The sequence below is a fragment of the Elaeis guineensis genome, chromosome 4 (assembly GCF_000442705.2).
Source record: "Elaeis guineensis isolate ETL-2024a chromosome 4, EG11, whole genome shotgun sequence".
NCBI lineage: Eukaryota > Viridiplantae > Streptophyta > Magnoliopsida > Arecales > Arecaceae > Elaeis > Elaeis guineensis.
The window spans coordinates 69,394,222-69,410,294 of NC_025996.2; positions in this window are offsets into that span (position 1 = coordinate 69,394,222).

Below are 16,073 nucleotides of genomic sequence, written 5' to 3' on the forward strand. Positions count from 1 at the left end.
AAGAAGAAAAAGAAGAAAAAAAGAAAAAGAAAGAAAAGAAAAGAAAAGAAAAGAAAAAAGAAGAAAAATAGAAAAAGAAAAGAAAGGAAAGGAAAAAGAAGAAAAAGAAGAAAAAGAGAAAAGAAAAGAAAAGAAAAAAAATATATATAAATAAATAAATAAATAAAAATAAAAAAAATAAATGAGAGAGAGAGTTTCTCTCTCTTCTCTCTCTTCTTTCAGTCTGAACCCTTACTTTCTCTCTCTGGAATTGGACTTTTTCTCTCTACTTTCTCTCTCTAGAATTTTCTCTCTCTAAGATGTTTCTCTCTCTTGATGGATTTCTCTCTCTAAAGTTATTCCTCTAGAATTAGCGTAGGGAAATGTTTTATTTTGATGATTTTGATCGAGTTTAGGGAAGAGTCTGATTTTAAGTGAGGTTTTGATTTTGGGATTTGTTTAGATTTAATTTTGAATTAAAATTAATGTAAAAATATAATTTTGAATAATAGGCAGGGAAGAATCTCCTAGAAGTTAGTCGATCTATTCGTTCAGTGCTCCGTGAAAGGTAAGTAATGAATCATCTTCTCGAGATATTTCATATTTATTCTGAAAATAAATAATTATTCTCTGAAATTATGCATGAATTATGAATTATGCTTTGAAACAAAAGTACTTTTGAAATATTATGGTACATCGATTATGCATATGATCAGTGAAAAATTATGATATATTATGATACAAAGTGTTTTGATACAGATCGGATTTATGCTCTCAGCCTAACTATGTTTCAGTGGGCCCCGTCAATGGGGATTATACGTTGGTACTCAATGGACCCTGTCGGTGGGGGTTGTGTGCTGGTGTTTGTGGACCCTGCCAGTGGGGGTTGTGCGCTGGTATTCTGTGGACCCCGCCAATGGGGGTTAAACGTTGGTCATAGTCGAGGCTGTTGAGTTACGAGTGTTTTGAATCGAATCGGATTTATGATTATATTATATGTGAATATTTGAAAATATTGGATTTGCATTAAATCAGCATGAAATATATTTTTATATTTATTTGCAATATTGTTCTTAAAAATTAGATAATATCTGAAATATCTAGTTGAGATATTTGTTACTTACTGTGCTGTCTAGCTCATTTCCTTTCTTTTTATTTTTCAGATTCAGATAATTAATTTCGAGCATGGGAAGAAATATTGGGACAGAGCTTTTAGAGACGAGATTTAGCATTGTCAACTTCATTGAACTTAGATCTATTGTTTTATTTTTAGTAAAATTTTATCGGATGTAAGATATTTATTTTAATTACTTAAATTAAAGTTGAATAATAATTATTTAAATTTATTCTACTGTGATGCATTGATATCATGTTGAGATGCCTTACATGCTTATGGAGAGAGTTCTTCATAAGTATGTGGCGGTTGCCGCGACCTCCTGCTCGCGATCTCGGGCCGGAGGCGTGACATCTCATGTTGGGCATCCAACTATTGGATCCCCTTTTTATAACAAGGCATTAGGGTTTAGGGTTTTGGAGGAGGTGCCAAACATCTCCATGCCACATCCATATGGGCCATCCCAATTTTTATCAATTTTTGTGATGGCACAAGAAAGAAATTAGATCTCTCTCATGCCTACCAAAAATTCCAACATACATAGGAAAATTAATTTTGGCACCATCCTACTTTCCAAACTAAACGGATCTCTTTCCTTCTTATCTCCTTATCTTTGATTCGGATCAAATTCTAATTAGGAAGGAGATAAGGACCATGACTCATCATGATAGTTGCCTACCTCTCTCTGCACCCTCCTATCTCATGCCCAAAAATCTCATGCAAAACCTATTTTTGCGTGTAGAGAATGGCATGGGTCCAGGGCATGCGCAAGGGAGAGAGAGTCCCAATTGGTTGGAACTCTTTGTTTCCAACTTGATTCCAAATCAACTCAGATTTGGTTTGAAACCAATGAGAGGAAGAAACCTAATCTAATTAGAAATCCAATTATCTTAATAAATTTTTAACCTAATTAGGAATTAATTGAACTCAAATTCTGATCAAATCAGGAACATGTTTCTCTTACAATTAGACTTGATCACATCAAACCCAATCTAAGTCAAACTGAATCCAATTCAATTAGACTTTATCTGATCCTCTTTGCTCAATCAAATTGAGTCAATTGGTAATCTAATTACTAATAAATCTTTTATTAATAGTAGAATCTCAGTCTAGTGAGACTCTCCTCCAGAGTCCTAGACCAGTGAGACTCTTCATTAGAGTCCCAATCTAATGGGACTCTTCAGCCATCCGATCAGACTGAATCTTCTAATGTGTGTGACCTAATAGGTTCAAATCTAAGCTGGTAGCATAGGAGCAACTATCTATACTAAGCGACGTAACCATATAGCAATGAGACCCAATGTTCGGATAGGTTGAAAGGTTGAAAAGCAACATTCTAAAACCTACTGACGTATGATTACTGTATAATTCGTCCCTTTGACTCTAATGCTTAAAGAGACTTGGGGTTTAACTATCAACCCTAAAATAATCAACGATATTGTATTTCAATCTTTTAAATCCATCACATGGATTATCCTGATCAAAATTTTACTAAATTGAAATACACTGATGTATTAACTCTTACTTATTCAGAGGGGTCAATCTCGTTTTGACTCACGTATCGACTTGATAAGTATTTGACTACATCCAGAAATCTGAAGTCATTGAATTAAAAATTCAGATGATCCGACATCAAAGTACAGTGAGTTGCTTATAAGTCATCATGGTGGTCTCAGATCGAAGGGACACTTATACCCATATCCTTCGCAAGCTACTCTTGATTGTAGAGTGCTCTGCAATTGATCACGTTCAGTGTGAATGTACTCCTACATTCCACCTGCATGCCATACCAATGTCTCTACACTCTTTGGTTAAGAGGACAACCAACCCATATGACACACAACGATCTATACTTGATATTGCTATCGTCCTATTAACAACATATCATTTGATCATGAATATGTTTTAAGGACTGAACGATAAAATCCTCCTTTATTGATTAAATATAGTCTTAAGATCTTCATCACAACACAGGAGTTCAAAGAAGATGGACAAAATATGATGAAAAACCCAAATAATTTTTATTAATAAAATTCATATATAATTTTTAAATATGAGCAAAATCATCAACATGCTGACGATTGACTTTGGGAAATAATTTCTAACAATTACATCATTGAAATTGATAATATTTGTATCAATCTGACTATCTATATTGAAAATATATTATTAGTAGATGGTTTAGAATATAAGTTACTTAGTTTTAGTCAACTTTGTGAGAAATGTTTTAAAGTTATTTTTTTGAATCTTTAATGTTCATTATTTCTAATCTTAATGATGATGGCATTGTGCTCATTAGACATAAATACAGTAATATCTATATAGTTGATCTTGATGATCTTTCTAAAAAAAATGGTCAAAAGGATGCCAAAGTTAATAGAACTAGTTGATTATGACATCATAGATTAGAACATATTAGCATAAATTTGATTTCAAAGCTTATCAAAAGAGATCTTATAAAAAATTTGCTGAAGATGAATTTAAAAAAAAATAAAATTTATTATGTATATCAATTTAGAAAATAAACTAAAAGTTTTTTCAAATTAAAAAATCTTGTTTCAACTTCTAGATCTTTAGAATTGATTCATATGGACTTATTTGGACCTATCGGAACCACAAGTCTAGGAGGAAAAGATATGGACTTATGATACTTGATGATTTTTTTTATTTTGTATGGATTTTATTTTTGACTCAAAAGAATGAAGTATTTTTTATATTTTTAAAATTTTATTAAAAAATTTCAAATAAAAAGAATTTAATTATTATTTGTATTAGAAGTGATCATGAAACTAAATTTGAAAATCAATAATTTATTTTTTTATAATGTAAAAGAAATTGAACATAATTTTTCTACATCTAGAATATCTCAATAAAAGAAAAAAATAAAAGGAAAAACTAGGACTTTAAAAAAATGGCCTATAATATATTATGTGAAAATGACCTTTCAAGATACTTTTAGATAGAAACAATTAACACAATATGTATATTTTAAATTGTATTTTGATTCGATTAATTTTAAAGAAGCTCCTTATGAGCTTTGAAAGGAAGAAAACCTAACATTATTTACTTTTATATTTTTGGTTGCTAATATTTTATTTTATATAATAAAAAATATAAATTTGATAAATTTGATGCCAAGTTGGATGAAGATATTTTTTGGGGATATTCTTATTCTAGTAAGATATATAAAATTTTTAATAAAAAAATATTAGTTGTTGAAGAATCTATTCATATTATATTTGATAAAATTAATGAAACATATTTCAGGCAAAAAGATACTATGGATAATGATATAGAAATCTTAGATAAAAGAATGAAAAATCTTACTTTAAAAGAAACGTTGGCATAAAATGATGAAAAAAATGACAAAGATACTAATGACGAAGAAGAAAATACTACTACAGAAAAGATCTATGATAGCATTTACTACTGTAGTGTTTTGAAAATTGCTACCATAGAGTCTACGGTAGTAGTTATATATAACTGCTGCCATAGATTTGACCTATAGTAGCAATTATTGATAACTGCTGCCACATGTTATATATAACAGATGGCAGTGGTTATACATAACTGCTGTCATAGTTTGAGATATTACAGTCGTTAATAACCACTGTGATAGGTTTGATCTATGAAAACGGTTATGCATAACCACTTCCATAGGTTTGACCTGTAGCAGCAGTTATACAAAACCGCTACCATAGGTTTGAGATATGACAATAGTTATATATAACCATTGCCATATCTCAAACCTATGAAAGTGGTTATATATAACCACTGTCATATGTATATGACAGCGATTACCTAACCACCGCTATAGACATATAGCAGTGGTTTTACGCAACTGCTGCTATATAGACAGAACATATTTTTTTTAATATATTTTTTAAATATTATATAATTTTAAAATTTAAAATTTATCTTCATCATTTATTATCTAAATAATTATCATTAGAGTATCATCATAAAAGATTGTCTCGATCCGATAACTTTAGCTATATCGATCAATAAAATTTGATTTCGATGGCTACGAATGATCGCATGATGATCTGATAGATAAAGATCATCGATGGATCCAAAAACTAACAATAATGATCTCGATGATGCTTATAGCATACTATCAAAATTTTACTTCAATCAGATATCATTATCATGATTAATTTAGCATGAAATGATTTGAACTATTAAATGAAGTAAATGATCAAAAACAACGTCTGATTATAAGATGATTTTTTAGATAAATGAACTTTACTACTACTTTGATTGTTTGTATGGTGATGATCGTAAAATTCAAACCGTACATATATGAACGATCCAAAACTATAAATCTTTTGATACTCATTCTTAAAGTCCTTAAGTAATTATGCTTGTACTTTTGTAAGATTTGCTTAATGTAGATGGTTCATATAAGCATGATTTGGATTTTATGATCACTATCATACAGATAATGAAAATAGTAGCAAAGATTATTTATCTAAAAAATTATCTTGTAATCGGACATCATTTGATATTTTGATCACTCATTTTTAATTTAATGGCTAAAATCATTCCGTGCTAAATTGATCATAATAATGATGTCCGATTGAAGTAAAATTTTGATAGTGTGCTATAAATATTATCAAAATTATCATTGTAAATTTTCAAATCCATCGATGATCTTTATCTATCAGATCATCACATAGTGTTCGTGATTGTCGAAATCAAATTTTATAGATCGACATAGCTAGGGTTATCGGATCGAGATGATCTTTTGTGATGATACTCTAATGATAATTATTTAAATAATGAATGATGAAATGAATTTTAAATTTTAAAATTATATTACATTCAGAAAAAATATAAAAAAATTTATATTCTACCTATATAACAATGGTTGAGCTATAACCGCTGCTATAGATTCTATTACAGCAATTCTTAACATCGCTGCTATAGTCTATAGCAGCGGCTGCTATAGGATCTATTGCAGTGATTGATAACCACTGTGATAAACCTATGGCAGTGGTTTTTAAAAACCGCAACCATAGGTTTGGCTAATTATTTGGCCTCACGCCCCTCCCTCCTTCATTTCACATGCTGTTTCATCTTAATTCCCCCCACTCTCTCTCTCTATCCGAGAATCATACCCTTTCTGTCACTGGCTCGGGCCCCCTTTGGCCCACCTCCCTCGACCCTAGCCCCTTTGGCCCTGCCTCCCTCAATCCCGACCCACTTTGTCCATGCACCCCGCCTCTCTCGGCCCTGACTCCCTTTGGCCCTGCCTCCCATGGCCCCGACCCCTTTGGCCCCACCTCCCTCGACCTCGATCTCTTTTGGCCCCGTGCCCCACCACCCTCAGCCCCAACCCCTTTTGGCCCTGCCTCCCTCAGCCCTGGCCCCGCCGCCACATTCCTTAATCGAAGGTAAAGCCCTCTCTTTTCATTTCTCTGTGCCTCCTCCCCCATCTCCTCCATCCATTGGAGTTCTTTGGTGTGGAAATCCCCTATGCAGTACTTGGTAAGGCTTCCTAATTGCTTGATCTATCATGGGGGTTTATGGATTTGATGGAGTTTGGATGTTTTAGAAACTTCGCATCATATGATTTTTGATTTCTTATCATCTATTCTTTTATGATTGCTTTGAGCTTGCACATGCCCACCTCTTTTTTATTTGCATTTTTTTTTCACTTTTCGAATGTAATATTGATGTTATGCGAATCATTAGGTAAGTTAAAATAGAGTGAGAGCTTGAGATTTTTCTAATATTTTTGATGATAAGCTCTCTAGTGGACTCTAAAATCAAAGAATATTAACAAACATATCCAAAATCAACTATGACTTAACAAGTTAATTTGAGTATTTAATATTAAAAATAATCTCAAAAAATGTCAAAGATTGATTAAGAAATTGGATTGAATATAGTTGATCCTCCTAACGATTTTTGATTTTTCAATAAAAATTCATCTTGGATATATCTCATGGTTAGGGAATCCATGAAGAACAGAATAATATTTCTATTAATTTTCTTTAAGAATCTGGAAATAAGTTCCTCAAATTTATCATTTTTTTAGTCAAAATAAATAATTAATTTTTTAGAATAATAATTTTTTTGATATTTTTTGTTGTAACCAAGCAAATTATTGCTTTTAGAGTTATTTTTTTTGGGCCGTGCCAGTGGGTTCTGGGCTGTGCCGATGGGTTTTGGGCCCGTGGGTTCTGGGCCATGCCGATGGATTCTAGATCACACCACTTTATGAAAAGTATTTTCTTTTTTTTTTTATAAAGAGGTTGTGATGATTTTGGAGGAAAAATGGTTAATTCTTAGCATGATTTTAGTAATATTTCTCTCTTATTTTTTTTCTTCTTCTATAAATATTTTAATAATTTCGAATGGCAAGGCGATCTTGGATGGCCTATGGCTATTTAGTGAGTAACCATTCGCAGTTGATTTGATTTAGTTGTAGTGGATACCGAAAGTAACATTGCAATGCATGATTAAATGGTGAATCTGAGCCTCTTTTTTATTTTTATTTTTTTTATTTTTTTAATTTCTTATTCTTTTATATTGTATAGAACTATAGACCCATCTTTTGATTAATGTACATATTCTATGATATTTGTATATTTATATATTTTTATACGGATGGAAGAATTATGTATATTGATTAATTGATTATCCACTATGGACAGTTTGAACAATGTAAGTAATTCTATAGGTCATTATAGTAATCAAACAGTATGCTGAGGATTTGAAAAAAAATTTTAGATAGTATTTTTTTTTGGTCTTCCTACATAGGAGAACTAAGAAAAAATACTGTTGAAATTTTTTTCGACCCCTAATGCATATCCTTTGATTACTGTAATTGACTTATAAAATTAATATAATTTTTGAATGAGATAGAACCTATCTTTACCTATTAGTTGATGATAGGATGCATTTATTACATATCTGAAAATGATATTTAATATATTTTTGTTCTTTCAAATATTTATTTATAATGCATGCAATATTTGGTTAGTCCTTCTTAACTTATCATGATTGAAATAATATATTTTATTTACCTATATAATGATGTTATGAACTCTAAGCATTGGTATGCATGCACAAATTATGAACAATTACTACCAAATTATCTTGATGTTACTTTGTTGTGTCTCATTTTCACACATGATTTAATTGCAGTATCACCATTTTTATAATAGATATAGGGTGGATGAAGTTGAGTAGGCTCTCACCAGAATATGAGGCTGGACTTCAAAATTTTTTTGATTTTGCTATAGAGAAATTTGAAGACCATGGACTTATCCAATATCCTTATAAGAAGTATATGGGTGGGCCTTAGCTACCTCATCAGGATGTAAATGATCTCCTCACTATTTATGGCTTTAAATCTGGCTATGAAATTTGTTGGGAGCAACATGGTAAGTATAGGCCGCAAGGAGGCAATCAACATGATGGGATTCGTGATATCTTTTCATTTGTTGGCCATAATGATAGTGCATCTATATCCACGCCTGATCCCATGGTTGGTGGAATGACAAATAATGAGGATGTGAAAAAGATCCGCAAGTTGATGGAGGATGCTAATATTCTGTTGTATCCCGAGTGTGAAAAGATGATGAAGCTTGAGTTTTTAATTCGGTTGTATCATGCAAAATACTCCAATGGGTTCAGTAATAATAGAGTGAACTGTATACTAGAGCTTTTGGAGAACATTCTTTTGAACAGTGCATAAATTTTGAAGAATAATTATGAGGCATCGAAGATTATTAGATAATTGGGCTTTACTTACAACAAGATACATGCATGCCCTAATGATTGCATGCTCTATTAGGAGGGGGATGCCAAATAAAATGAGTGCACAAGATGCGGTGTATCAAGATGGAAACAGAATAAAGATGGCACATCGACCCATGTTCTTCAAAAGTTGATGTGGCACTTCTCTTTAATATCAAGACTACAAAAATTATTTATGTCGGTAAGAATATCGAAAAATTTGAGATGGCATGAAGAAGAGTGAATAAAAGATGATGCATTGAGGCATCCAGCCGATGGAGAGGCATAGTAAAAGTTTAATGGAATATATTCTGACTTTGCACAAGAGATATGCAATATGAGGTTGGGCTTGTCATGTGATGGTTTCAACCTGTTCAAGCACATGAATCCCAACCACAGTGTATGGCCAGTGTTTACTCATATTTACAACCTTCTATTATGGATGTGGATGAAAAAATCTTTTGCTTTTATGACAGTGCTCATCCCTGAATCGATGGAGGTAGGGATGACATTGATGTCTATTTGCAACCTCTTATTGTCGAGCTGAAACAGTTGTGAAGTATTCAAGGTATTCCAACTTTTGATGCTTTGATGAATGAGTCATTCGCTATGCATACAGTGCTTATGTGGATGATAAATGACTTTCTAACTTATACCCTAATATTGGGTTAGAGCACGAAAGGTAAGCTAGCATGTCCGATTTGTAGAAAAAACATTCGATCTTAAAGGTTGATATATCAGAGGAGTTTTAGCTTATGGGGCATCAACGCTTCCTCCATCAAAACCATTCATACAGAAGGAATGCACGCTCCTTCGATGGCACTGTTGAAGAAGATGAGGCACCTAGCTAGATGTCTGAGAGTGAGATATTGAGAGAGTTGATGGTCTCAGTGTTGAATTTGAAAAAGGTAATCCGATTAGTAGTAAAAAAAGGAAGTATCGATCAAAGGCGAATGATACACACTTTAATTGGAAGAAAAAAAGCATATTCTTTGACTTGCCATATTAGGAAATAAACTTATTGCACCACCGCTTAGATGTCATGTACAGTGAAAAAAATGTATGTGAGCTCCTATTGGCAATGATCTTGAACATCAAGGATAAGACAAGGATGATTTGAATTCTCGATTTGACTTGAAAGAATGGAGTATTAGGAAATCACTTCACCTGGAGCTGGTAGGGAGAGAACAGTGGAGGCTCTCTCGTGCATGCTATATTTTGAATACCTTCGAACAATCTATATTTCTTCGTGTGTTGGAGAACATAAAGATCCCAGATGGGTACTCAAGCAACATATCAAAGTGTGTGAATAGTAAGGATGTGAGACTTAGTGGATTGAAGACTCATGATTGCCATGTGTTGATGCAAGAGTTAATCCTAATAGCTATTCGCCATGTGTTGTCAAAAATTGTGAGAATGGCTATTATTCATCTTTACAGCTTTTATAGAAATATTTGTGCAAAGAGGTTACTTAAGAAAGATGTGAAGAAAATGAAGGCAAGAGCGATAACTATATTATGTGATCTGGAGAAAATATTTCCACCATCATTTTTCATAGTTATGATGTATCTCACCGTGCACCTTATGAGGAAAGTTGCACTTTGAGGTCCAATGTTCTGTTGATGGATGTACCCCACCGAGAGAAATATTCAAATACTGAAATCATATGTAAGGAATATGAATCGCCCAGAGGGATATATAGCATAAGATTATTTGGATCAAAAGTGTATGAATTTTTATACCATATATTTAAACAAGATCGAGACACATCGTAACCAACCAATAAGGAATCAGGATGATCAGTATGAGCCGACTGAGCTTGCATTTGAGTCCATTCCACAGTCAGGTGGACTTTTCATTTCATATCGCCTCACTGATTTGAGTCTTGAGAAAAGGGATAAAGCACACCACTACGTATTGTTCAATTGTGATGTCATTGATGAAGAAAAACTAAGCAGTTCTATGCATACAATTTTAAAAATTTTTGTAGCAAAACATGATAGATTAAATGATTTAATCTTTATTACATGTATAAGATCTAATCTAAACTATTTTACCAAGATCTATGATATGATTAATATGTAATTGAATCTAAAAAATATAAAATCTACATCGATTATATCGATGCTCTCAATTAGATCTAACCATTAAATTTGATCAATCTAATCTAACGAGTTCATAACTCATTATCAAAGCATAGATTGTTGATCTCCACAATCGAATCATGTGGATTAGAGCTTCTTCAAGTTGCTCGCAGTCGCATAAGATATCCGACCTCTATGAATCATCCACACGAAAATCGATTGCTGATCAATCTCCTCGAAAGTTCTAGCTCGTGAAGATCTTTGATGGCTGATTTTTTCTTCTTCTTTGAAAATCTTAGACACTCTAGAGAAAGAGAAGAACTTGAGAAGGAGGAGAGGCTAGAGAAAATTATTTTCTCTTCTCTTGAAATCATTCATACTCTCTTTGACGTCCAACTATTGGATCCCTTTTATAGGTGGGCTAGGTATTAGAGTTAAGAGGAGGTGCCAACACCCTTCACACCACACAATATGGGACATCCCATATTTTGTGCAAAAAATGTGTGATGGCATGAGGATAGGAAAGGAGTTTTTGGCGCCACCAAAACTTTCCCATGAAATCGGATTTGTTTCCTTCTTATCTATCATTTGAATCAAATTCAAATAAGGAATGAGCTAAGGTTCATAACTCATCATGATTGCCGCCCCACCCCTCTCTGTGCCCTCCTTTCTCACACCATAAATTTCTCATGCAAAACTCCTTTTGCATGCAAAGAATGGCATGGGTTCTAGGGCATGCACAAGGGAGAGAATCCCAGATGATTGGGACTCTTAGTTTTTCAATTTTGGTTCAATCTAAATCTGATTTGGTTTGGACTCAATGAAAGGAAGGAACCTAATCTAATTAGGAACACAATCTCCTCAATAAATTTTTAATCCAATTAGAAATTAACTAAATCTGAGTCCTAATTAAAACAAGAACAAGTCTCCCTTGCAATTAGGCTTGATCTAATCAAATCCAATCCAAGTCAAACTGAATCCAATTCAATTAGACTTGATCTGAACCTCATTGTTCAACCAAATTGAGCCAATTAGCAATCTAATTATTAATAAATCCTCTATTAATAGTAGAGCCTCAGTCCAATGGGACTCTCCTCCCAAGTCCCAATCCAATGGGACTCTTCATCAGATCAACTATCTGATCAGATCAAAATTTTTAATGTGTGTGACCCTATAGGTTCAAACTTAAGCTGGTAGTATAAGAATAAATTTCTATACTAATTAATGTAATCATCTAGCAATAGGACTCGATATTCGGATAAGTCAAATAATTGCAAAGCAACATTTAAGAACCTAGTGGCATATGGTTAACGTATAATTCATTCTTTTGATCCTAATGCTCAAGTGATCTAGGATTTAATCATCAACCCTGAAATAGTCAACTACATTTATATTTTAACCTTTCAAATCTATCTCATGGATTATCCTAATCAAGTTTTTACTAAATTAAAATACACTGATGCATTAAGTTTTACTTATTCGGAGGGGTCAATCTCATCTTGACTCATGCACTGACTTAACAAGTACTGGACTAAATTAGAAATTCAAGTAATCTGATACTAAAATATAGTGAGTTGCTTGTAAGTCACTATGGTGATCTCATGTCAGAGGAATGCTTATACCCATACCCTTCGTGAGCTATTTTAGATAGTAGAGTGTTTCACAATTGATCACGTTCGATGTGAATGTACTCCTATATTCCATCTACATGCCATACCAGTATCTTCACACTCCTTGATTAAGAAGACAACTAACACATATGGTATACAATGACCTACACTTGATATCACTATTGTCTTATTAATAGCATATCATTTGGTCACGAATATATTTCAAGACTAAACGATAAATCCTCCTTTATCAATAAAATATAGTCTTCACAATATAGAAGTTCTAAGAAGATGGATAAAATATGATGAAAAAAGGCCAAATAATATTTATTAATAAAATTCATATACAATGTACAAATACGAGCATAACTGTCAATAGACTGACAATTGATTTTGGTATATAATTTTCAACAACTTCCACTTGGACTAAAGCCAATCGATACAGTATCGTATACCCATTTTTGACTTATGATCATCGAACTCCTTGACTCCAAGAGCTTTAGTAAATGGGTTGATCAGGTTCTCCTTTTCGTCGATCTTCTGAAGGTCGACGTCATCTCGATCCATGATCTTTTGGATAAGGTGGTAGTGGTGCAGAATATGCTTGGTGTGTTGATGGGACTTTGGCTCCTTGACTTGAGCATTGGCTCCAGTGCTGTCGCAGTACAATGGGATAGGGCCATCAATGGAGGGTACCACTCCGAGCTCGTCGATGAACTTCGGTAACCACACAGCTTCTTTTGTAGCATTAGATACCACGATATACTCTACCTTGCAAATAGAGTCGGTCATGGTATGTTGCTTGAAATTTTTTTAACAGATTGCTCCATCATTCAGGATAAAAATATATCCTGATATGCTCTTGCTATCGTCATAGTCTAACTGAAAACTAAAGTCGGTGAACCCCACTAATTTCAAATTAGATTCTTCATAAATAAGTCACTGGTCCTTAGTATTTCTTAAATACTTAAAGATGGTCTTTATGACCTTCCAGTGATTTTTCTTCTAGATCAGACTGGTATCTGCTCACTACCCCTAATGAGTATACCTCGCCTGGTCTTGTACATATCATGATGTATATTATGGAATCCACTACTGAAGCATATAAATTTTATTCATACGCTCTCTCTCTTGCGGAGATGTCGGATAGTCCCTCTTTGAGAGAAAAATTTAGTGGCCTATTGAGAGATAGTCTTTTTTGAAATTCTTCATGTTGAACTGCTTCAGCATGGTATCTATATACGTAGACTGGGATAATCCAAGCAACCTTTTCGATCTATCTCTATAGATCTTCATCCCAAGGATATAGGATGCTTCTCCTAGGTCCTTCATAGAGAACTGAGATGATAACTAAATCTTTATTTCTTGTAATGCAGGGACGTCATTCATGATTAAAAGAATATCATCCACATACAGAGCAAGAAATACAACCATAGGGTTGTTAATCCATTTGTAAATACAGGGTTCTTCTTCATTCTCAATGAAGCCATACGTTTTGATTACCTTATCAAAATGCATGTTCCAACTCCGAGATGCCTGCTTCAATCTATAGATGTATCTCTGAAGCTTGCACACCTTAGACTTATTTGTGAATGTGAAACCTTCAGACTGTATCATATTCACCCCTTCTTCTAGCTCTCCATTTAGAAAAACTATTTTCACATCTATTTTCCAGATTTCATAGTCCATATGTGCTACTATTGTAGGTATAATCTGAATAAATTTGAATATTATCATAGGAGAAAATATCTCATCATAGTCAATACCATAACGCTAACGATAACCCTTGGCAACTAGACAGACTTTATAGGTCTCCATCTTTCCGTCTGTGCCCCTTTTCCTTTTAAAGATCCACTTACACACTATGGGTTTAACTCCTTTAGATGGGTCAACTAATATCCACACATCATTGACCTTTATGGACTCTATTTTGGAATTCATGTCTTCAAGCCATTTATCAGAGTTGGATCTTTGTATTACATTCATATAGGTGATCGAATCCTCATTGTTCTCATCGAGTTTAATAGGATCCCCATCTCGGATCAAAAATCATAGTATTTATTTGGTTAATGCGATACTCTATCAGATCTCCTTAATGATGCCTCTATAATAGGATCCGAATTGATACCATCAAATCCAATTCTATGGATTCACTAGATTATATCGGATCTACCTATGGAACTTCATCAAGTTCAACTTTAGAGGTATTAATTCCTTTCTTAAGAAATTTCTTTTTCAAAAAGATTGTCCTAAGGTTGACGAATACCTTTTATTCATCAACAAGATAGAAATAATACCCTTAATTTTTTTTGGATACCCTATGAAAATATACTTGTCAAACATGACTCCAAGTTTGTCCATTTTCAAACGTTTGACATAAGTTGGACATTCTCAAATCCTTATGTGAGAGAGCATTGGCTTACACCCCATCTACATCTCATGTGGTGTTTTACTCATAGATTTACTCAGAATCCTATTAAGTACATAGCAAGCTGACTCGAGTGCATATCTCCAAAAGAAGATTGGCAGACTAGATAAATTCATCATGGATCGAATCATGTCTAACAGGATTCAATTTCTCCTTTTGACACACCATTATACTGTAGCATTCCAAGAGGTGTCCACTGTGAGAGAATCTTATTCTCTTCTAGATATGTCAGAAATTCATCAGAAAGGTATTCACCTCTTTGATCAGATCAAAGAGTTTTAATATTACTTTCAGTTTATTTCTCTACCTTATTACAAAATCTTTGAATATTTTAAATAATTTAGATTTATATTTCATCAAGTAGACATACCCATACCTAAATAGATCATCTGTGAATGTAATAAAATAGTGATACCTCCTCTGGTACTATTGCTCATGAATCTACATACATCAGCATGTACAAGACCAGAATATCATTGGCTTGTTCACCTTTTCTAGTAAAAAGAGACTTGATCATCTTTTCAAGTAAACAAAACTCAGATAGGCAATGATTCATAATCATTGTCTTCAAGGATTCTTTTTTAAGCTAATATGTTCATTCTGTTCCTATTAATATGACCTAGCCTACGATGCCGAAGGAAAACATTCGTGACATCATCTATTCTAGGATGTTTATTCGACGTGTACATTACACTAAGTTATGATATAACATAAATATCATTATTCAATTATCCATACATCACAGTAACACTATTCAAAATATATCACAAAATTTTTTTTTATTGAAATCTCATAATTTTTTTGGCCAAAAAGCCTACAAAATTACATTCAATAAGAAACTAGGACAAAAATGATAATGACTAAGAATAATAAATAAAATCGAATACAAGCTTGATAGTTTCTAAAGTTAGAACTGGAACTGATCTTCCATCTCCAATGTTCAGGAATCTCTCACCATCTTAAATCTTCTACTAATCTGAAGTCTCTGCAATGAATTACAAATGTTAATAGGACTACCAGTATCTAATACCCAAGTCATTGTATCAAAAATTGAGAAGTTACAAGATATTATCATATAATTATCTTGCCTAGCAACCGATTGCTTCTTC